We start from the raw sequence: 25,938 nt of genomic DNA on the forward strand, positions 1-25,938 counted from the left end.
AGTAGGATTGGGTGGCAAAAGAAGTGTGTCGCGTAAATGTGGGATATTTTAATACAGCTTTTGAAGTAAGCATAAGCGCGAGATTTTTCGGCGATGTGCTTATGATTGGATTTGGAGGGATAATTTAATGTTTCTAACACAGCCGATAGTCGTACTGGCATGTAATAAACCGGGCTGCGCGGTTTTGGATGGCGTCGAGTAGCTCAACAAGGTACGCTTGATGGGGATTCCATATTGCCGACGCGAATTCTAGTTTAGTACGGATGAATGTTTCATATACTAGTTGACGGATCACAGGGGGTGATGATGATAGTGATCGTCTTAAGAATCCAAGGGATCGAATCGTGGCAGTAACCAGATTTTGGATATGTTCTGATCATGTAAGCTTGTTAGTAATGATGATACCGAGGTACCTGTATGATTGAACCAGCTCAATAGGAAGGAAATGCAAAGAGTAAGAGTATGACATGAGAGAGTCTTTCCACGATACGCGCATGAACTTATATTTTTTGTCGCTTAGCTGCATGAGCTACTCTATGCACCATTTGTCAATTGTAGTGTGGTCACCCAGCAAAAGCAACTGATCATTGCATGAGTTTATACGGCGGTACAGCACGCAGCCATCGGCAAAGAGCCGCATGGATGACGAAATACCAGAAGGGAGGTCAATAATGAAAATAAGAAGAACAGGGGTCCAAGGACTGAACCTTGCGGTACTCCAGATAATACTTCGGTGACTGTAGAGTGACGGTGTCCTATCACTCTAAACTGTGATAGGCCAATTAGGAAGCACTGCATCCAGGACGTGATTAGAGGATGGAGACACACGCTGTTCATTTTGATCATTAGTCGTTCGTGAGATAAACGGTCAAAGGCTTCCGAAAAGTCTAGATAAATTACGCCTGTTTCGAAGAGAGAATCAAGGTTTAAATGGAGGTCACTTTTGAATTCAAATAGTTGAGTTTAACATTAGTGACCTGGTCGGAAGCTATGCTGGTTACGGAAAAGGAAAGAGTTAGCTTCAAGATGAGAGGCAACATGAGAATAGATTATGTGTTCAAGAAGGTTGCAGGCTATACAGGTGAGTGATATCGGGCGATAATCCGAGGGATCAGTTGTGTCGCCGCTTTTGAAAACCGGGACAACCTTGCTTAACTTCCAGTCGTTAGGAATTGTACTGGTAGTTATGGACTGCGTAAAGATGATTTGTAGAATTTTACTAGTAAGCACCTTAGTGCTTTTGACGACTTTAGCAGGAATCTTATCCGGACCGGGAGCACTGGAGACCTTGATATTATCGATCAGGGCCAAAATGCCCTGAGATGTTATGCCAATTGAAGGCATGCGGGAAAAGTTGCAGTCAGGAAGGGTACTACTGCTTAAGGGAGGTTCTTGAGTGAAAACAGAAGAGAAATAACAATTCATGACATCGGATCGATGATCAGTAGAGACAGGGGATCCATCAGGATATGACAAAGTTATGTTGTGAGAAGCACTGTGGTTTGTAGGTAGAAGTTTCCATAATTTCTGTAGGTTTTCACGAAGGATACCAAGAAGGTCGATAAGAAAAATTTTCTTTTTTGATTGTCTTACAAAGTATTGTAAGATCAAGATCAAGAAATGCTTTAGTTAGCTGAGAAGATGCTGTCATTTTATCCCAGTTAACGTCAGGAAGGTTAAAATGAACGCAGAGGATGAGGTTACTTTTTGGAAATATAGCAAATAAATGCAAAAGCAAGTTGTGTAAGTCTTTTGTAAGAGATTTATCGCAGTCGGGCGCATAGTAGCACGCGATAATAATAAACTAAATATAATAAACTAAAATAACGTTAATAAAGTAAAAGACAATTTAACGCAAAGAATTTCTTGTTCATTGTTGATTGGTATAAAGGAGGAAGACATGTCAGATTTAATCAGTAAGGGAACATCCCCCCCCCCACCCGCCTGGCGACCAACCCTGTCAATTCTGAAGGCGTTGGACACGTCACTGGACAAAAGTTCTTGCGTGTCTATATCAGTAGTTAGCCATGACTCTGTAAATATTGCAATGTCGTCTGAACTGTCATGAATAACGGTTTCTAGTAAGTCTTTTTTAGGAAGATAGCTTCGTATGTTTGCCAGAAGGAATGATATGATATTGTATACTGGGACTTAAGGCTGGTGTGAATGTGGCCATGTTGTGTGGCAGGATAACAGCGAGCGAGTTTGCGCTGAACGCTACGACTTCAGTTCTCTAACGGTGCCATTCACAGAATCGTAAATGAATAACTTCTTTTTCATTGCTAGCTTGTCAAAACGAATCTTAAAGGAAGTGGACCGAGCCTCTTGCACATGTGCGAAAATTTTTGGCAGGCTATTCTGACACGTGCTGAGTAATTTTCGCGAACTGCACAGAGTGTTTCCTTCAGCTTCAATGTTGCGGAAAGAATGGAACATTTATCCTCAAATATCAAAAATTTTGCAATTATCGGACTGTTCATTCCAACCTGGTAACGTCCTAGTCTATGCGCCCTTTCAATATCACTGCGGTTAATCATAACGGCTAGCTTATCAGCACAAAATCAGACAACTTGCGACTCAGATCCCAAAAAACTCCAAAAAATTTTAGAAAATAGCAGGGAATTTCAAAAAATAGCAGATTTGACCGGTGCTGACGGTTTTCTGAGTCGTCGCACTTTTCGGCTAAGACATGTACATCAGGAGTAAGCTTGGCAATTTCAGCATTTGGGGAGGAGACTAACTCTGAAGAGGCGTGAGGGTTATCTTCAGCTAGTTTTTCTAAGGCATCAACACGACTTGAAAGAGTGTTGACCAAATGCTTAATATTGCTTTGAGCTACGCGGATCATTGTTATCTCAGATAGCAAGGTAATTTGCGATGCTTCAAGTTGGGACAAGGTTTTAGAAATGGATTCAAGGGACGGTGCGGTGTTATGATCAGGACCGGGATTAAGTTCGACGTCCCCAGACAAGATGAGCATAAAATCCACGATAACAGCACTTGCATAGAAATAAACCAGTCTCAGCAAACGTCGGCAAAACTCACGCATTCCAGGGGGGCACGGTACCGCAAGCAAGAATGAGTTGCTGCTGCGAAATGAACCAGCATAGGGTAAGTAACTATCCTGCGCCAAGAAAGGGACCGTCATGACATGTGCCTGCGCGGTAGCGTGCCCCGACTGGCAGCGGAACGGAGGCGCGTTAAATAGACCAGCTGCTTTGACCGCGCACAAGGTGTCTCCAGGTTCCAGATGAGAGTATCAGTAATGGCGGGAAGCAGCGGCCACGTGGCAGCTCCTGTCCTTGTTCCGTTGAAAAGTTTGCCAGAAAGTGTGAAGCGGCGACGTTCTGTGCCCTCGATGCTTGCAAGGTGGGCGGGAAGACTTCGAAAGACCAACACAAGGTAGGCCTGCGTCAAGAAAGGGACCGTCATGACAGGTGCCTGCGCGGTAGCGTGCCGCCTGGGCCCTGCCGTGGGCCCTGCCGTGGGCGCGGAGGGGGAACGTGACAGCAGCGTATATCATCGCTTGCGGCTGAGGCTGCGGCGATTCAGGGGCTACTCCGAGTTGTTGTTGGAGCTCCTCACGTACGGCGTCGGCAATCGAAGCCACTTGAGGCTGTGGTGACGGGAACAGCTTCTGTAGCTCCTCCCGCACCACCGCTGGGATAGTCTCGCGTAGGTCGTCGCTGGCCAGTGACTGAACCCCGGTGTAGCTTGTCGAGTTCGTGCGGCGGTTGAATTGCCGGTTCCGCATTTCCAGTGTCTTCTCGATGCTAGTGGCCTCGCGAAGAAACTCAACATTCTTCGGTGGGCTTCGTACCATTGTGGCGAAAAGTTCCTCCTTTTCACCTCGCAGCAGTAGGCGGACTTTCTTCTCCTCGGACATTTCCGGGTCGGCGTGGTGGAATAGGCGGCTCATCTCTTCTGTAAAGATCGCGGTGGTCTCATTAGGCAGCTGCACTGGGGTTTATAGTAGTGCTTGGGCTCGTTCTCGGCGTACGACTCTTGTGAATGTCTGCAGGAAGCCGCTTCCGAACAGGTCTCATGTCGTTTAGGCGGCTTCTCGGTTTTCGAACCATGTTCTGGTGGCGTCTTCCAATACGATAAAGACATGTCGAAGTTTGTCGGCGCTGTTCCAGCTGTTAAAAGCAGCGACCCTCTCGTATGTCTCAAGCCAGGTTTCCGGGTCCTCGAATGTTGAACCGCGGAACGTCGGTGGCTCCCTGGGCTCCTGCAGCACGATGGGGGACGCTGGGGCTGCCATTGGGGTTGACGCTTGCATCATCCTGAGTTTCTCGGCGCAGTCTAACCGTATTTGAAAATACAAAATCGGTGTTGCCACATTTGGGCGAGGGTCCGTATAAATAAATATAACCAGCCGCTACCAACGATTGCGCGCCTTACGAGACGCAATCGCTGGGTTATCAATTACCGGAACAATGGAATCTCTGTCCAGAGGCAGCCCTCACAGCGGTTCAATCTGTCTCTTATTACCTTCAAAGAACGCATAAAATATCTTACAGGCTTGAACATCTAATTCGACTGCGCAATCACGACTTTTTCTAGATAGGCTGATGAAAACGATTTTTTCTAATGTGCAGAAAAATAAAAACGATATAGGTTGTATTCGTAGACATCTAAACCATTATTTGTTTCTATCGGTATGCGTTACTTCTGACGTTGTCTGTCAATTTCATACTTAGGCTGTTTCTGGATGAGAGTTACTACACTAGCACGTTTCCTTTATTATTTTTTTTATCGTGAATCTTGTAATTGCTTTATCGTGATTGTACTTCCGTGTGTATAACTTCCATAAAGCCATTGCTTAAACTACTGAGAAATTAGTGCTGTGGATTTCAATAACTTGTATTATTTTCTTGTCTGATTCTTAAAGTTATTTGTAACGAACGTATATTTTTTCGTACGCGCTGTAGTGCGGTTACTGTGCGGGGTCAGACACCTCTATCAGGCTCTCGTTGCCCTTTGGTCCCGGCATCCTTTCGTGATGTTATGTAATTTTACGGAACAAATTCACACAATTTACTGGTCCTCAATGCTTCCCTATGTTTTATTAAGCAGGTGTACGTACCTTAAGCATGAAAATGACTGTCACTGACGCATTTTCAATGCATGTCGTGGAACGGGATAGCATTTCGCAATTCATATATATATATATATATATATATATATATATATATATGTCAGCCTATTTTATAACCAATGCAGGACGAAGGCTTTTCCCCGCTTTCCCCGCGATCTCCAATTACCCCTGTCCTGCGCCACCCGATTCCAACTAGCACCCGCAAATTTTCTAATTTCGTCGCACCACCTAGTCTTCTGTTGTCTTCTACTGCGCTTCCCTTCTCTTGGTACCCATTTGTCACCCTCACAGTCACAGTTGTCTACTCTACGCATTACATGACCTGCCCAGCGCCATTTTTTCTCTTCATGTCAATTAGAATGTCGTCTATACCCCTTTTCTCTCCGATCCGAACCGCTCTCTTTCTGTCTCTTGAAGCTATGCCTAGCATTCTTCGTTCCATCGCTCCTTGCGCAGTCCTTAACGTGTTCTCAAGCTTCTTTGTCAGTCTCCAAGTCTCTGCCCCATATCTCACCACCGGTAAAATGCACTGATTGTATACCTTGCTTCTCGATGATAACGGTAAGCTTCCCGTCAGGAGCTCACGATGTCTGCCGTATGCGATCTAAGCAATTTTTATTCTTCTGTGAATTTCCTTTTCATGGTCAGAGTTCCCTGTGATTAGTTGACCTAGATAAACGTAGTCCTTTACAGACTCTAGAGACTGACTGGCGATCCTGAATTCTCGCTCCCTTGCGCGGTTATTCACCATTTTCTTTGTCTTCTGCATATTAATGTCTTCAGCCCCACTCTTATACACTGTTAAGGTCCTCAATCATTTGTTGTCACTCGTCTGCAGTGTTGCTGAATAAAACAATGTCATCGGTAAACCGAAGGTTGCTGAGGTATTCGCCGTCAATCGCTACTCCGAAACTTTCCCATTTTAATAGCTTTAATATTTCTTCCAAGCACGCAGTGAATAGTATTGGAGGGATTGTGTCTCCTTATCTGACCCCTTTCTTCCCTTGTTTCACCATTAGGGCTTTTCCAGGTCCACTTTCTGTTGCTACGCTTCCTGAAAAAAGGTGTTATATATATATATATATATATATATATATATATATATATATATATATATATATATATATATATATATATATTATGATATCATCGAGCGATGCTCAAGAAACGAGCCGCCGCGAGAACGACGATGAAGTTGGTCGGTGCGCTTGGCGCGAGCGAGTGCCGGCCTGGCTGCCTGACTCCAGTGGAAATAGCCTGTAAATAGCCTCTTCTGTCTCTGTCTTTCCACACACAACATTCTGGTGGAGGTGAGGGGTACTGCAGAAGCCGCCGCCTTCTCTCGTCTCGTTACTCTTCTCTCCTCACCACCCATTCCCTCCCACTTCGACCCTGATGCCCCTACAGAATTGCGTACAGATGCCAGCGGTCATGGCGTACGTGCCGTCTTAGCCCAGTGTCAGCTTGGCCAGGATCGCGTTATTGCTTATGCGAGCCGCCTCCTAGCACCATCGGAGCCCAACTATTCCATTACGGGACGAGAGTGCCTTGCTGTAGTCTGGGCGGTTGCGAACTTCCGTCCTTACCTTTACGGTCGCCCTTTTTCCGTAGTCACTGACCTTCATGCTCTCTGCTGGCTCTCTTCGCTAAAAGATCCTACCAGCCGGCTTGGTCGATGGGCTACACCACCGAATTTTCATATTCCGTGGTGTACAAGTCTGGCCGCCTGCACCATGATGCTGACAGCTTGTCGCGTTACCCTGTTGACGACTCTGACTCCTCTAATATTGCCAGTGCTTTTTGCGTATTCTCTGTATCACAGCTGCTTCATTTCGCCGACGAGCAACGCCGTGACGCCCACATCAGAGCACTCATCGCCCATTTTGAGCACTCTCCGGCCGATGCTACTCTACGCCTCTTCGTCCTCCGCGACGGTACTCTGTACCGTCGTAACCTTCATCCGGACGGCTCTGAGTTCCATCTTGTAATACCTAAACACCTCTGCTCCACCGTTATAGAAGAGCTCCACGACGCACCAACGGCAGGACATCTCGGCGTATCTCGAACCTATGACCGTGTACGTCGCCGTGTTTTCTGGCCGGGTCTTGCCCGTTCTGTACGACGTTACGTCGCCGCTTGTGAAGTTTGCCAACGACGCAAGAAGCCTTCCCAGCTCCCCGCTGGTTACCTGCAGCCGCTCTACATTCCTGCCGAGCCCTTTCATCGTGTCGGCTTAACCTTCTCGGCCCATTTCAGGAATCTACATCAGGGAACAAGTGGGTTGCAGTCGCGGTGGACTACGCGACCCGCTACGCCGTAACCCGTGCTCTTCCGACCAGTTGCGCAACTGATGTTGCGGACTTCCTCCTACATGATATTATTTTGATGGATGGTGCTGCGCGTCAATTGCTAACAGACCGTGGCCGTGCGTTTTTGGCCAAAGTGATCGACGAAATCATGCGTGCCTGCTCAATACGGCATAAGTTTACCACGTCCTACCATCCTTTAACATTAAAGACTTGTTAGTGCACGCAAAAGTCAGTCAACAGCATTCCCCCGTAATAAATGCATGTTGTCGCCCTAGGTGCAATACCTGAAGGCACCTTCACAGTGACATTAAAATTAAAAGCACCGCAAATAGTTATACGCATGAAGTCAAGTCTAGCTTCACTTGTACCAGTTCGGATGTGATTTATAGGCTTGAATGTTTCTGTATATGCTTCTGTAAGAAACAATATATCGGTGAAACAGGACAGCCAATGAACGTCAGATTAAACGGACATCGCACGGACACAGCTAAAAAGCTTCCCAAAGCCGTCGCCGAGCATTTCAACCAACCATGCCATAACTTTGATGAACTTAAACTCTACACCTTACAGTCAAATTTCCGTTCTGAACGAGAAAGAAAATACAGAGAATCATACCTTATCCATAAGTTCAAGACATTGCAACCAAGAGGCAGAAACGTTTCAAAGGGAGCTTTAGAATCTATTCGCTATGCTGAACTTGAAGCTATAGGCAACAACACTTAGTTTGATTTCTTGTCATATCTCCCCCCCTTTCCTTTCCTTTCTTTTTTTTTTTGTCAGCCGGCGTGTCAGACGCCCTTGACACGCCGGCTAATGAGCGTGCGTTGACAGACCGGGGCGGGGGGGAAGGGGGGAGGTTGTGCACAGCGTTCCTTTACTCTCAATTCGTCACGCTAACACATTTTCCCTCGTTTCCGCATCCTCTCGCCTCACGCCCTCTCCCCTTTAGAAGAATCCCACCTATATATACTGTGGCGAGGAAAGCATACGTAGCTTTGAAGAAGACAAGTCCACTCGTCGAAACGTAGGCTCCTGCATTCACCTTGTTCAGGTTTTGCTCATCGTCTTGAATTTCCATCTCCCGCATTCCCCGTCTTTTCTCTAGTTATCAAAGGTCACATGCGCGGCTCTTTACGAAGCTGGCCAAAACGAAGCAATAATGATTACCAATTGTCTCCTTGCTTGTTCCTCGTGTTCTATAGTGGCGTAAGCCGTCACTGTTCAAGAAGCAATGCAAAGGTTGGAACTCAATTCTGTAGCAAGTGTGTTAAACGATGGTAATTTTTTGCCGCTTACTTTCCGTGTGAAATATTTGCAGACAACAGAAATAATTGTGATTTTTTTTTCATTGTGGCCTCTCTTTGTCCTTGGCCTGCACCGGAACGTTATGTCGATTGTTACCACGATTGGTTAAAGACCGTTCTTATAAAGAATGATCTTCCGCACAAACTATTCCGTAGGTTCCCTCAGGCATTTGCCATCATTTACCATGGAAAATGGGGAGAAAAATTCAGTCAGTGAAGGCGCCTAGTAGAATGTGCAGGCAGCGTTCTTCATTTCAGTTTTCTGGTGTGTAAACGAATGAATGACCGTGGGCTTCGAACCGACTTCTGATTTTTATTGCCAGCCACAAGCAACGAATGCCATGAAAGTCCTAGGATGAGCATATACGTATACGCAGCGAAGCGTGCAATGATTGAGCGAAGTTTGAACTCCTGTATTTAGTTACGCGTGAAAGCGTATAAGATAACCAGGTGATGTTAGAGAAACTTCCAGTTTTCTCTCTGAACCCAGGTTTTCTTTTGCAGCCGCTATGGAAAGTTGTGGAGAACGGCGTTTGTGAAGGGGAAAAAACGAACACGCGGACCGGATTTCTACTTTCTGCAGGGTTGTCGCTAAAAATTGACCATTAGCCTGCCATGATTGTGCATTTTAATGCGACTCACAAACATCTGAAATGCGCGCTGCATGCAGAAAGGAAAAAAAAACTTTGCTAACGTAGTGTTCGTGAAGGCTCTAGGTAACTTGCACTACTTCCAGTATATGGGATGACGCATCCGCGTTTAAACCGGAGCGTATTTAATTGATTTACCTGCACGCGGTTGCCAGCGTCAGAAAGGTACTCCCGTACTGGAGACAAGCTCTCCCGTCCAGGCTTTAAGAAAAGTGAAAGTTCGATAAAAAAACACACACTTTATCACTCGTCTGGATGTGCGGCGAGAACAAATATACAGACGTCGTCATCCCTCTATGATGTCGTGGCCCACCTCGTTCGTGCGAGCGCGTTCATGTCGAGAAACCACCAGGAACGAACTAGCGACGACGCGCCCGCCGCGCGCGCCCCCTTGTTTTCCCCGCGATCTTTCGACGATGACGGATGACTGGCGGCTGCAGTGGCGTGTGCTGCACGCTTGCAGGACAAGGGAGCCGATATTCACCCATGACCAACGTGCTCCGGCTTTATGTCACGCTTCCCTCTTGCCAAAACTGTGCCAACGGAACCGCGGTCCGGACGAGGTGTCAGCCAACGCACGTTCGCATTCTCTATATCCCATGTGCGGTTCTCGAATGCTTAGCAAAGTGCGGCCGCCATGGCTGTCTCATCGTTCACTATAGTAACTAGCCGACTTGAGAAGCCTTACTCCAAAGCGGATTCCGCGCAAATAAGATAAGGCGCCCGAATTTCGCCACAGAATAGCCGACGCCGGTCGCAGTGTGCGGCTTTAGCGAGACAGTCTGCGGTATTCGAACGGAAGGATTCCCTCCTAGCGAACCCTAATTTGCGACCACTTTTCCGCTTTCATCAGAAATAGCCATGAGGTCTTCTTCGCTGCCAAAGTGACCGAGCGTAGCGAAGCTTCGCACGATATTTTGTGCCAGCTATCCGAATTCTCGTGGACCAAAATGAGCTAAGAACGACACAGCTACAGACAGCATTAAGCATATGCGTATTTTTTTGTCCGAGTGCCTTCGTGTTCTTTTTTTGTACGCGGCATAGGTACCTCGCAATAATGTTTATTGAAGTTTGTAGCATTGTTCGTGAACATAGAGTTGTGGTGTTCTTACACGGGAAAGCAACTAGAAAAAGACGTGAAAGATCAAGGACACCCTAAACTGACAAGCAGGGGAAAGAAAAGCCTCAGAGTTGAAAAAAAATTTGTCCGGGTCCGAGACTGGAACCCGGGCCACCGCCTTTCCGGGGCAGCCGCTCTACCATCTGAGCTAACCAGGCGGCAAGCAGATGGCAGGGCGAAGTCGAATTTTTCGACAACACACGACTTCGCCCTGCCATCGGCTAGCCGCCTGGTTAGCTCAGATGGTAAAGCGGCTGTCCAGGAAATGCGGTGGTCCCGAGTTCGAGTCTCGGACCAGGACGAATTTTTCTTCAACTCTGAGGCTTTTCTTTCCAGGAACCCGTATGGGTTTCCTTTGTAGCAATGGCTACGAACGGGTGGATGTCTGATTTTCCCTTTATTCGTTACTTCTCTCCACATTGCGGTTTTCCGCAGAACTACTACGTCAAATATTTTGCTTTCGTGCTTCCCTAACCTGCTTTGTAAATGCATTGCTTTATATGAACTGAGGGCGCGTATACTGTAAGTATGTGTGTGCGTATGTGTTTGTGGATATGTCATATCGCTATATATCTGTGAATATGTGTGTATCTGTATGAGTATATGGATTGCATTGTATACATTTTTCTTTTTTTTTCCTTTATTTCGCTCTGTCTCTTGTCCGCCAATATTATTGTATCAGTGCATGTATCGCTCATTTCCCACTTTACTAAAATCCCGACCAGAGACTGTAGTTTTTCAAGATAAACATACATAAAAATAAATTCACACGCTTGAGAAAGGTGGTCACGCAAATCAAAAACAGCCAAATAATCGGCTGGGCACGCTTTCGCAAAAATCACTAACCCTAGAGTTCTCCGTGAGTGGTCTACACAGACGCAGCCAGACACCCTCGCGGCGACCTCATGAGCGCGGTGGTAGCGGATCACAACTGAGGATTGATAGAACACACAACAATCACGCCTGACCGAGTGGTGGAAGCGGAGGAAACCGCGATTACCATGGCCATGCATGCGGAAGCGAATACCGTCATCAGCGACAGCAAGCAGGCCATCGGCAATTTCGTCCGCGGTAGAATTTCCAAACAGGCGTACCATGTCCTCGCACGACGCCCCTTAAGCGGCTTGAAAACCCTTGTGTGGACCCCCGCTCACGCGGCTGTGCCCGGCAACGGCTCACAGTTTGGCTCGAGATCTCGCGCGCCGTGCCTCGTCCGCGGATGCAGACGGCATGAATGAGGAGGAGAGACACGAGGAACCCTGCGAGACTTATCATGAAATAGCCTATAGGTATCGCTTGAGGCGTCGCGCGCTCCCACCACCGGGCAAGCAACTCTATAAAACCCAAGCGGTCGCGTTTCGGCGACTTCAGACAAACACATACGCACACCCAAAGTACGTTAACAAAATCACAGGGGGTAAGGAAAGCGACCAATGTAGGCTCTGTTCAGAAACAGGAACACTCACACACATAATGTGGGAATGCACCTCGCTCCTGCTTTCTCATGCCCCCGTCAGCAGCGTGACTGACTGGACAGCCTGGCTCAGTTCCGGGGACGTTGACCGACAGCTTGAACTGGTGGACTGGGCGGAGAAGGCCAAGCAGGCCCAGGGCCTTACTTGAGCCCAATCCCCCAGCCACGTCCACCTTTACCCTTCCCCCTTTGAATAAAGTTTATCACCACTACCACCACTGTGAGAGAAAATTTGAGTCAATCTGCATTATGGGCATATTATTAACGAAGGCGACCGGCCAATGGCAAAGGCATCTTGCGATCGAAAAGCTTTATGAATTTGGCCGCTGATCTTGAGGAACACACAGCAGTGGCCTCGTGGCTTTCTGCGTTGCATGCGCACAAGATTACGAGATCTCTCTTCCACTGCGAGGCGACATCTTTTAACTTGCGTTTAACCAGCACTCCGCATCGCACGGGAAGGAACTGTCCTCTGACTATCTTCCCAGCGTGGCTGTCGCATTGTACTCTTGCGCGTGACCAACAACATGTTGTCTACGTCAGTCAAAACGGCTTCCCCCCCCCCGCAAAAATACTCGTAAAGGGCAGAAGTCACCGTTGCTGCATGGAGAGATGACTTCATTTTGTGCATCTGAATGCCGGAAACTCGCCGTCGATTGCTACATGTGTCGCCGATCAGGTTCTTCCAGCTGTTTCTGAAACTCAAACAAGTGCGTGAGCAAGTACTTGGCCATCTCTGAACCAACCAGGTCAAATGAGTATGGCGATCAATCTTTCTTTAGTAACTGTTTGCGAAATGCAAACACTCGGAACTCTCTGCACACGTTTATGCTGATAAACCAGACGGGTTACGTTACACGTCTGTCAATCGTTACGCGCAGCCAATCAGAACGTGAGCAGCAGAAGAAATGTACGTGTCGACTAGATGGACACTTACAGAATACCGCCCCTGGTGTCATCCGTCATCCGTGCCTTACACGCCTGATCAAGATTCTCTGTCCCGTCTTTTCCATCTTCATACTTGGTACGACAATCGAAACTGATGACCGAGAGCAATCCGACGTTTGATATCGCTGTGAGTGGAGGCAAGCTCGACAGACGCACGGAGACAACCACTTCCCGCGCTTCCCCTGATTTTAAATTCACACAGAGAAATAAAAAGTATGTGAAGGGAAAGAAGAACCATTTGCCGTTAACTCAAATTTTTTATTTCAAAAACCTTTTGATTGAGAAGAAATACCAACCATTCACATCTACTTCGTTCCGCCAGATCTGAGCATGCCCGCCAACCGCTGGAGCAGCACGCATGTTCCTTGAACAAAACAAGCGCTCGCCTTCTGGGCGTTGCCAGAGCCGAATGTTTGATTATGAGGCACGCCGTAGCCGGGAATAATTTTGACCATCACGTTTGGCGTGCGCCCAAAGCACGGAACAGAGGCGTTTTTGCATTTCGCCTAAATCGAAATGCGGCGACACGTGGGAAATGATGTCACTAGCCTTTCAAGTATAGGGTGTCCCAGCTAATTTTGTACAGCTTAAAAATAGGCCAATGCCCCTGGACAAAACAAAGGTAATGATGTTAGCCGTCGCATGGAGATACTGAACAATTTATTTTCATTCCACCTATTTAGATAATTAGTCTAAATATTTATTCAACTTCTCAAATATTATTGTTAGATGAAAGTGTCCGTGACAAAATTGTAGAGCGACATGAAAAGCTCCTGATACAGCTTTCTGTTCCTCAATACTTGCTACATATAAGTGTTTTTCCGAGCGTGAAAGAAGCCCGCAAATGTACCCAAAGTGCTTCGAGCCGCTAGTCGCGCGTCTATTTTGCGTACAATTGCGTGCATTTGCGAGCCTCTTGAAGTATTAGTACTTTCGTCGTCCATCCTTTGTGTCACCTCGTGGGAAACGGGGTGACGCCGTTTATGCGCCGCAATTATGTTGACGTAGGGAAGCCCGTTTGAAGGCTTCTCACACCTCATAGGTCGATCATACCAGCCCGTCCGCCGCCACAGGAGGTCTCGAAGGGGCTGCAGTATCCAAGCGCCTCGAAGAAACCGGTAGACCTCGTGCCTCTTGTTTCGTTTCGCCGATCGTTCCAAGGCCCGCCTGGTGACACCTGGAAATAAACCACGCCCAGCCCATGGCACAGCACCCAGCCAACCCCAAGAACTGGCAAGTTCACACGGCCTTCACATAAAAACCTATCAGAATCGTTCTTGCAGCTCTCGCTCGAGATTTCTGAAAACTAGCAACGGAAAAAACCAGATTTCAAGGCGTAATTTAGGCAGCCTAATGCCTAACGTTTTTGTCTTTCGTTTTTCTGAGAAAGCCACGTTTCTTGAGAGACTCAGAACGCATTGAAACCCGGTAATGGCGTTAATCCTAAATTCAGAACGGACAACAAAAAAATGAACCCGCCCGTGGTTGCTCATTGGCTATGGTATTGGGCTGCTGAGCATGAGGTCACAGGATCGATTCCCGGCCACGTCGGCCGCATTTCGCGTACTTACCACCCGCGTACTTAGATTTAGGTGCACGTTAATGAACCCCAGGTTTTCCAAATTTCCGGAGTCCCCGACTACGGCGTGCCTCATATTCAGAAAGTGGTTCTGGCACGTAAAACCCCGTAATTTGCATATATAAACAAAATGCCTTCGAAGAAAAGCAAAGAACGAAAAGGGGCCCTTTACAACAAACAAGAAACTTATCGATGCGCCTAATTAGATAATTATTACCTCTTAATGCGCACTCGATTGGATCGTTGTTTGAAGGCCTTCGCTCCTCGCCGAAGGCAACCAAGGATCGATCAATGGATACATGGATGTTAGGAGCGTCCCCTTTGGAACGAAGCGGTGGGTTGCGAAATCAAGCTCTTGCTATTATACTGCCTAATGTCCTACCAACGCCTCCTATAGACCGTTTCATCGGGCGAGGAGGATAGGGCGCGCGGAGAGCCTTTCCTCCTCTCTTCCTTGGGCGATCCGGCGCGGCGCTGCTTGAAAGTATTGCTGTCGCGTGCTGCGGAACGATTTCGAGATGTTTTAGATGGTACTTTGTGAAATTTACGCCATGTTCGTTCATATAAGGTCGTCAAGGAAGCCTTTCGGTGCATCGGTAACTACTGTAGGCAGAAATATGTCTTGGGGGCGCAAAAATGTGACGCGCATAATCAGCCGCGGTGTACGCGCATTGTGAGTCGCGGTGCGTGTATGTGTTGTTTACTATTTTGCTTATATCGATTTTAATTCAACAAACAAAACCGGCGTCTCTGTACTACCAGCATTAAATGGTAAATCAGCTCACTGTCTGATCGATTGGCGTAGGGAGTAAAACATAAAACATAAGAGCGCATGCTCGTGCACGGCCAACCTAAGGCAACCACGAAACATCTGAGCAGCAGGCGCTATCAAATATTTCTGATACACTGGCATCGTTCTCACGCATTTCAAGTCTAGTATGCTTGAAATTATCATATGTCTACGCTAGCCTTGCTGCATGAGGCCCATGGCGCTGCTCAACACAGCGATCACTGCGGTTGGTGAGCCGGCACGATACATAATAAGCTGTGTGCTTCGGCATTGCCTTTTTGGCCTGTATACAGCCATAATATATGAGAGGGTTCGCATAAAAAAATGCGATGGCTATTTTTGAGAGCAAGATTTCCGTAATACGTGTGAGTCCGTCGTAGAGAACTAAACGAACACAACCGAAAAAAAAATTCGGTTATCCTCTTTCTCTAAAAAGCAAGAGAAAACGGGCTAACGCCGCACAACGTTTATACATATTTAACCGCCGATGCCGTATGCTTGGACGATGTGCTATATAGAACAAAAATATCTGTAATCCAGCACCTGCTACTGCTTAGGACGCTCGCGCAGTTCGTAAACGGTAGCTTTGCTGGACAAGCTTAATTCAGACTGCAAGGTATGCTGCCATTACTAGCCAAAACTTTTATTCATGGGTGCAAACCTAATCCATCCAACCTAGTAGTCACGCAATGTAACCTGCAGCGAACAGTTTGAACGCTTGTCAAAGTATAACAGCATAGCCCCTATCGTAGCAGAACGCTACCCACGCTGTTAGGATCGTCGCGTATGTTTCATGGCTCCTAAACCGCAGCTTAGAAATAGAGGATAATACTGCAATAAGATCACATTAGTGATTGGCACATTCAGAAATACACAATTGATCTCCGAGGCTGATTGTAGGCTCAAATATGCGCGCACACACCGCGCTGCGTGTTCCGTCCAACTCAACGCCAGCAGAAATTCCGGCCATGACGCCTTAAACCCCTTCAGCACGTCTCACAGAACCGTTTACCACGTAGAAGGCGCACGTCATACTAAGCAGACCGCACGACCGCGAGAACAAACGCCACAATCTACCGCCGAGCGTATACCTGCCATGCAAAAGACCGCTTTCACCCAAGCCAGAATGGCGCTGCTCATAGGCGGCGCCACTGAGTTCACAATATGGCGGCGCATACGAAAAAACGTACTATAACTATATGCCTGGAACGTCGCTCTCTTTTCCATAGGGAGCTATCTGCCGAGTGTTGCGACCATGCGCCGCAGGACGGCGCGCGCCACCGTACCGGTCCCCATGACAACCACAGCCGCCGCCGCCGAAAGCTCACGACGCGCCAGCCGCTTGGCTGCCGACGTCGCTCCCGGTAACCGCGCCACCGGCGTGTTTACAAGGGCTGGCCGCAAGAGGCGCTCGCCACCGTACTAAAAGGAGGAGAGTACAGGCGAGGGAAGGGCAGCGCGTTTGCGGCTCACGTTCCAGGCATAGTATATTATAGGAGGCGTTGGTCCTACCTAGGTTAAACAAGAAAAAAAAAAGAAAACAGAAACACTATGAACTTCCGCAACGAAATTTTATGACCCTCTATTACGAAGTTTGCTTTTCTACGCCTCCGTTTTTTGTCGTTTCTCTACTTTTCTTCCACCAAACTTCCGATCACTTCTTACTAATCACTATTACGGACGTGTTTACTTTTCCACTGCCCTCGCTGAACACAAGGGCTTCAAGGAGGCCAGTGGTGCCTAAATCGACCGCTGGGTAGTCGTCTTCACATTCTAATAAAACACGCTCCACAGTTTCCCAAGCTTTAACGCAGCAAGCATGTGCTTCTTCTTCCTTCTTATATCTGGCTTTATAGGTGCGTGTTCTCAGGCATCCTGATCTCGCTTCGAAAAGTAATGAGCTTCGCTTTGAGTTATCATAAATTGTTTCTTTCCAGATTTCATTTTTTTCATATTAGGTATTTACTCTCAGCAGGTTTCTTTTCCGTTGCCGCCACCCACGAGATTATTTCAGCCTCTTTGGCTTTCCGCTTAACGTTCTCGGTTTCCGTGTTGCCCAGCCTAGTTGCCCACTCGTGTTGCCCAAGCTTCCTAGTTTTCCTCCACTGTGAATCAATGTTTTTCCTATACAGGCACCTCAATACTCTCCCAGCCCATTTACTTTCTTCGATATTCCTCAGTCGCTCTTCATAATCAATTTTACTGCGAGCTTCCCTCACTTCAAAGCTAGTCCAGATCATATCGCCCTGCACAGCTTCATTTGTAGTCTTCCCGCGAGCGCCTAATGCGAGGCGTCCCACTGGCATTTGCTTGCCATCGAGTCCTGATTGCTACTCGGATTTAAAGCCAACAACCGCATTTCCAAATGTAAGTCCTGGAACCATTACACCTTTCCACATACCCCGGAGCACCTCGTACCTATTGTATCCCAAGAGCGCCTGCGCTTCATTATGGCTGCATTTCTCTTCCCCTTTACTGTTAATGTTTGTTTAGCGTTTAGAGATATCTATTGCCTTCGTTTATCCATATACGAAGGTGTTTATATTCTCATCCCCGACGTATTTCCTGGCCCTGTATTGCCACTGTCTGTTCGCTTTTCATTGAATACCATAACACCTGATTTTCTAACCCTCAATTTCAAACATAATTTCTTGCCTTCCTGTCCCCAGATATTAGCCAGACGTTGAAAAGCACTTTGCTTGTTAGCTAGCAACACAATGTCGTCCGCATAAGATAAACCTACAAGCTGCTACCCTGCTACTGTACCCGCCTGTTTGTATAAGAGATTAAACCCGATATTACTTAATGCTAGCCTCCTCTCCATGCTCGCCATCTACATCATAAGAAGCAGTGGGGATGAAGGGCACCCCTGCCTCACTGCCTCCCCGCAGGGGCGTCTGCGTCAGCAGGCGTTTGGTGTGTTGAGACACCACGTACCCGAGCACACGAGGGTTGGACCCTCCCGCGTGTAGCCGTGCGCGACTTAGCCGTGTCTGGGGAAAGGGGGATCCTGGAGGTTGAGCCGATGCTGGGTGTTTGTACCTTTAAGGCCCCCCGGCGGAGGCAACACACCTCTTTGGCCTCTGCTTCACATAGACGGCACCGCCGGACTGACCCACCCGGGGGAAATCGGTAGTCGCCTCTTCCTGTCTCTCTCTTCTCAAACCTTCGTGTTTCCCTCTCCCTTTTAGTCTTTCCTGTCTTCTTTTTTTTTCTGATAACTTCCAACATTCCAGGCGGCGAGGGCTAACCTGGTGTGGTATCACCTACCTTGGTTATAACATATGTGGTTATAGCGACGACGTACAGTTGGCATGGCAGGGCTTGTTTCACCACGTACCTTGCCTTGTCCCCTTGTTGGGCTCGGTGGTGGGTGACTGGCATCGTCGCTGAATACTCAACATATTTCATGGGAACTTCCAACCCTTTTTCAACCGATCGTCCCTCTAAAAGAGGGCGCACCGATGCTACATTTCAGTTTTCTCTCAAACCCTCTCAGACTTTCCCGAAATTTCACGTTGTACACAGTGATAAACCTGACAAGAAGGCAAGAACGATTTCACCATTCATTGTGGCTGAAGTATCTTACAGAGACCATTGGAGGCGGCTATAAAATCACCAAGCTGGCCAGTGGGGACCTACTACTTGAACTGAAAGACAAAGCACAATATGACAAGCTAACGAACCTTGTACAACTTGGAGACATCCCTGTCAGTGTAACAGCACATCGAACCATGAATACGGCCAAAGGCGTAATCTCTGACATCGACTTGATGAACTTGACCGATGAAGAACTCCTGGAAGGATGAAAATGTAATAAACGTACAAAGAATAAAGATCAGACGGGAGAACAAGGAGCTGCCAACTAAACACCTGATAGTTACCTTTGGCTCTAGCACGTTACCAGAGACATTAGAAACTGGATATATCAAAATCGGAGTACGGCCATACATCCCCAACCCGCGACGCTGTTTTAAATGCCAGAGGTTTGGCCATGTTTCCCAGAGCTGCCGAGGGCGGCTAACATGTGCGAAATGCGGCATCAATGATCACTCTGCAGATGACTGTAAGGCTGAGCCCCGTTGTAGTAATTGTAACGGTGGCCACCCTGCATATTCACGATCATGCGCAGTCTGGAAAAAAGAAAAAGAAATAATTACGATAAAGGTAAAAGAAAACATAACTTTCAGAGAAGCAAGACAACGCATCTCACCAACATTTGCACAGAGCACATCTTTCGCCGAAGTGGTACGTCGGGGGCAGTACCACAACGGCACTTGGCGGACGCCAGCGCCACGCATAGCGAGCGCGCTGCAACGCCACCCGCCCCCACGGTGGGAGCAGCGAAGGCTGCCCTACCTCTCCCGAATTTGTCCACAGTGGAGGCCTCTGCTGGTGCTGGCACCAGTCAGCCCAGCTCCGAGGTCAAGACAAGCCCACCAACCACCAGGACGGTGGGCTCCAAGCCCTTCGCGGAAAACACACCGCTCGCAAGAGCGCGTGTCCAGTGCCTCTCAAGAGGCCATGGACACAACACCCAGTCAGAAGGCGCAGTTGACGCCTAAGGAGCGGCGCGACTTTGTCGACCGCTCCAGAAAAGACAAAACTCCAATTACAGGGCCTCAAAAGGGCGGTGTAAGCTAAATCAAGTTCATTCTCTTTGACACATAGCACAACATTTATTTTAATATGGATACACTAATTATTCAGTGGAATATCAGAGGCCTGCTTTGCAACCTCGATGATGTCCAAGAAATCCTTAAAGAACTAACTCCAAAAATGCTGTGTGTCCAAGAGACTCATTTGAAATCTAATCATAAACACTTCCTACGTCAGTATGTTATTTTTCGGAAGGATCGCGATGATGCCCTCGCATAATCCGGCGGCGTAGCCATCATAGCTGTCTATAGCCTGTCAACACTTACGGCTACAAACACCCCTTGAGGTAGTGGCACTTCGTGCGGTACTTTTAAATAAACTGATAACCATTTGCTCTTTATACATACCGCCGCATTTTCAGCTTCACAAACAAGAATTCCAAACATTAATAGATCAGTTACCCGAACCATATCTTGTGCTTGGTGATCTAAATGCACACAGCAACCTATGGGGCGACTCGCGCTGCGACGCGAGAGGTCGCCTGATTGTACAGCTCCTTTTTTATTCAGGTGCATGTCTTTTCAATTGGAAGGAGCCCACGTATTACAATCTGGCAAACAAAAAATACTCCTCAATAGATCTTAGCATTGCATCTCCAACTCTTCTATCTTACTTTAAATGGAAAGTTATTAAAAACCCTTACGGGAGTGACCATTTCCCTGTGGTTCTAAGCACACCAATGTCTAATGAACGCCTTCCACAACTACCTCGCTGGAGAACTGACTCAGCTGACTGGGAAAAGTTCAAAAATCTTGCTTCTTTATCCTGGGACGACATGTGTGCTTTAAGCATAGACGCTGCGGCTGAATATTTTACGGTTTTTCTCCTTGACACCTCCTCCAAATGTATCCCTGTAACTAGTGGATTGTCCACAAAACGCCGTCTTCCGTGGTGGAACGATGAGTGTCGAAAAGCGCGAAAGAAGCAAAACAAGGCATGGGGTTTACTTCGGTATTCTCCGACAGCAGAAAATCTAGTCAATTTCAAGCAGGTCAAATCCCAGGTTCGGAGAACGCGGCGACAAGCTAGAAGAGACAGTTGGAGAAAGTATATATCGGGCATTAACTCATACACTGATGAAACAAAAGTTTGGAATAGAGTGAATAGAATAAAGGGTCGACAGCCTTACTCGCTGCCTTTGGTGAATACTCAAGGCGGCAGCATGGAACACCAGGCGAACTTGGCGCACATTTCGAACAGATATCCAGCTCGTCGCACTATTCTGAAACATTCCAAAGGTACAAAAAGCAAATAGAAGGAAAACCAATACACCGGAAAAGCACAAAATGCGAGGCATACAATAGACCATTTTGCATGGCAGAGCTTCAGGCAGCCCTAAACAGCTGCAACAAATCTGCCCCCGGTTCTGACCGCATCCTATATAAAACGCTAAAACACCTGCCGCCTGAAACACAAAAAACGCTTCTTTGTCTTTACAATTCTATATGGTCGTCCGACCACATTCCCTCTGCTTGGAAAGAGGCCATCATAATTCCTATATGGAAATCGGATAAGGATCCTTCTTTGGGAAGTAGTTATAGGCCTATAGCATTGACGAGCTGCTTATGCAAAGTTTTTGAGAAGATAGTAAACAGTCGCCTGGTACATTATCTAGAAATTAACAAGAAATTAGATCCATATCAATGTGGCTTTAGAGAAGGCAGATCGACGACAGATCAGCTTACACGCATGGAAATGTACATCAGGGAAGCGTTTGTCCTCAAACAGCTTGTGTCATCAGTGTTTCTTGACATGGAGAAGGCGTATGATACTACGTGGCGCTTCGGGATCCTTCGGGATCTTTCTGCAATGGGCATTCGCGGCAACCTGCTGAGAATAACTGAAAGCTATCTCTCTGACAGGACATTTCGTGTTACAGTTCGCAACGTACAGTCTCGACCATTTTTACACGAGACAGGTGTACCGCAGGGTGGAGTACTGAGCTGTACGTTATTTATTGTTAAAATGAACTCCCTCCACACCGCATTGCCTCGCACACTCTTCTACTCCGTCTATATGGACGATGTGCAGATAGGGTTCAGGTCATGCAATGCTAGCATTTGCGAGAGGCAACTACAACTTGGCTTGAATAGACTCTCAAGGTGGGCGGACGAGAATGGTTTTAAATTGAACCCCCCAAAAAGCACATGTGTCTTATTTTCAAACAGGACAGGTGTACTACCACAACCAGACATTAACCTTAATGGAGAAAGACTAACTGTTAGCCCTGAACACAAATTCTTAGGTGTTATCCTGGACACAAAGCTTAACTTCATTCCCCACTTAATATATCTTAAAGAAAAATGCCTGAAGACCATGAACCTCCTCAAGCTGCTCTCTCGAACAACTTGGGGCAGTGACAGGAAGTGTCTGCTTAGCCTGTATAAGAGTCTCGTACAATCACGCCTCGACGACGGAGCCGTGGTGTACCACTCCGCAACAGAGACTGCGCTAAAGATTCTTGACCCAGTCCACAACCTGGGTATACGACTGACAACAGGCGCCTTTAGAACGAGCCCTGTTGAAAGTCTCTATGTTGAGTCCAACGAATGGTCCTTACATCTACGCAGAACATTCCTAAGTTTATCGTACTACACTAAGGTAAAATCAGACACCGAGCATCCATGTCATTCCATCGTTAGCGACCTGTCCGCTTCCGGACTTTACACTAACCGCCCACGTATTAGAACTCCTTTGAGCCTACGCTTGGAAGCAATGGCAGAAGAAACAGGCATCCACATCCCAGAAAATATCCTTATGCCTCCCACTCGCCTTCCACCTCCTAGGGAATGGCAGACCATGCAGTGCGATATCTCTTTTGTCGAAATAACAAAACCTGCACCAGAGGCACACTTACGGTCACACTTCTTAGAACTGCAAGTGAAGTACTGCTGTGCCGAGTTTTATACAGATGCTTCCAAGTCATCTGCAGGTGTAGCGTATGCAGCTCTTGGGCCATTTTGTCCACCTCCGGTACTCTAAATCCTAACACAAGTATTTTTACGGCTGAAGCGTATGCAATACTTTCAGCTGTAAAGCACATCAGACATACAAATCTGAATAAGGCGATCATCTTCACAGATTCATTAAGCGTAGTAAGGGCCTTAATGAGTTTTCGAAAACATAAAAACCCTGTTTTTGATAAACTATACACAGAACTATGCTTAGCCTTAACATACAACCAAAACATAGTCCTGTGTTGGGTACCTGGCCATAGGGGCATAAAAGGTAATGTAGCTGCTGACGAAAGTGCAACGTCAGTCGCCTTTAATCAAACGGATGCGAATAAACCCATAGTAGCAACAGAACTTAAGCCCCTTCTTACGCCATAAACTGAGAAAATACTGGCACGATCAATGGGATAATGCAGTAGGGAATAAGCTACACGTTATCAAACCCAAATTAGGGAATTGGATATCTGAAAGAACAGCAAGACATAAGGAAGTGCTTCTGTGTAGATTAAGAATAGGACATACGTACGCCACTCACTCCTACCTTTTGACGGGAAGCGAACCTCCGACATGCACCAACTGTGGCAACAGGCTTACAGTTATTCATGTTCTCATCCAATGCACTGAAACAGAGGCAGAAAAGAAAAAGTACTTCCCCTCCGCTTATCTCCAACACATACCGTTACACCCAGCATTTTTTCTGAGCAATGAGCCACTTTTTACTTTTCAATCAGTATTAAACTTTCTAACTGAAACGGACACCTTACATGTGATTTGGCCAGGCTACTTGTAGCACGGCCTCCACATGGAGGTCGTAGCTGCAACGAACCCATTTTCTAGAACACTTGTCTCCCAGCCCTTGCTTTCAAGGCCTTGCTGAGGCACTAGTGCTAGAGACATCACATGTTTTACTGATCATCCCTCATCTCGTGAAACATCTATTGTCATCGCAGACACGATCAATCACTGTCATTTTTATACTAGTATTTTACGCACATCAGAGCGAATAAATTTTAGGTCCTTTTAGAGGTACATTGCACCACGTGCACATTTTGCACTTTCTAGTGAATATTTTAGGCCACTATACAGCCGTGTTTCATTAATCCCCGCCATTAACACCCATAATCATTGAGAAGCACGGATCATCGACTTGGCGCTCTTTGGCCACATCTGGCCCTTGCGCCAATAAACTCTACTAATCAATCAATCAATCAATCAATCCTCACTGCCTTGTTGTTATCAACTTTGTACTCGCTCTTCATCCCTTTCCATTCAAAGAAAATGGGATTTTCTAGGTAAATATCTCTCAAAAGCTGTAGAAAATCGTCCCCTAAGCCTTTCTCTTCTAGAATATCCGACAATATGTTGCGACCTACGTTGTCATACGCTCCTGTAATGTCTAAAAAAGCGACATATAACGGTCTCCTTTTTACTTTGGATATTTCAATACACTGAGTAAGGACAAAGCAGTTATCGTCCAGACGCCTACCTATTCTGAAGCCATTCTGTAGTTCTCCCAAAATGCCATTATTCTCTGCCCATAGTTTCAGCTTTAATTTAATTGCCTGCAATACTATCCTGTATATTACCGATGTAATGCTCATCGGTTTATATGTGTGAATTATATCTTTCTCCCCCTTGCCTTTATAAATAAACTTCTTCTACTTTGCCGTCAACTGACTGGTATTCGTCTAACTTTAAAAGTTTTTCTGCTGCTTTCAGCAGAGCTTCCTTACATTTTGGACCTAGTTCATTAATCAGCCTAACGGGAACCTCGTTTAGCCCTGTGGTTGCGCGCTTAGGAATTTTCTCGTCGACCTTCTTCCAGTAGAAAGTTGTCAGCACGAGCTCAGCTCTTTTTCCACCTCGTTCTGTTTCATGCTCTTTTTTTTTTCTTCAAGTACAACCTCGACATTTCCTTGGAAAGACCCGGCTGTTATTTTTCAGATGTAATTTAACGCCGCCTCCCCTTCCAGTTTGTTTACATATTCATCTAGGATATGTTGTTGTATTGTTGTTGACTTCCTGCCTAATAATTTTATGTGGTTCCAAAATATTCTAGGTGCGGCCTTCTTTTCGTCACGTATTTCTGGCAACCAACGTTCACTTTCACCTTTTATCTTTGCTTGCACCAGTATTTGAACCATAGACTTTGTCGCCCGGTATATTTCCCATTTCATCCTGCGAAAGAAGGCTACTTCATCCTGCGGCCAGATCGCCTTCTTTCCCTGCCTGTGCTCTCGGGATGCTTTCTGTCGTTCTGCGATCGCTTCTCGTATCGCCCTGTTCCACCAGCTTTTCGGTTTCTTTTTTTTTTCTTTTGCAACGAACACGTTGTTGCTCTTTCCGTGTTTCTGTCGTTATTACACTTAGAAGATCACTATATTCCCACTCTTTACTTGGTCATTTGCCAAGTTCTTCCTCGACTCTTGTGACTATATTTGTTATTAGTTCAGCGTTCAAATGTGGACTGGCCATTTCGCACTCCTTGCTCTCTTTCCGAACTACATGTCCCATTTTCAAAATGATGCGTTTATGGTCACTCTCTATGCTGCTATACCCTTCCTCATCAGTGACCATTTCTCTCAACTTATCAGGGATTCTTTCTGTCATCATACATTAATCAATGGTGGTCGGTTTCCCACTTTCCACGTGGTCTTCCCTTCACACTTAGGCCCTGTATTGACGATAACGAGGTTATGTTATTTTATCACATGTTATCTAGATGTTATCATGACATGTTATCCCTCATTACATGTTATGTAGAACAACGCAAGGAAAAGGTCGGTATTAATGGTGAACTCTCTAGCCCACTGCCCGTTTCTTGTGGCGTGCCACAAGGCAGTATTTTGGGCCCTTTCCTCTTCATCTTTATATAATAATGATATCATTAGTATCAGTATCTAGGCAAACGATATAATTTACGCCGATGATACTATCATATTCCTGATAAGAAAGTCGGCGGATGAATTATTTAGAAGGCAAACTTAATCCTTCAAAGATTACATGAATGGACACGTAAAAATAGTCCTAAAGTAAACACAAACAACACA

The sequence above is a fragment of the Dermacentor variabilis genome, unplaced genomic scaffold (genome assembly GCF_050947875.1).
Source record: "Dermacentor variabilis isolate Ectoservices unplaced genomic scaffold, ASM5094787v1 scaffold_13, whole genome shotgun sequence".
In the NCBI taxonomy this organism is placed as follows: Eukaryota; Metazoa; Arthropoda; class Arachnida; order Ixodida; family Ixodidae; genus Dermacentor; species Dermacentor variabilis.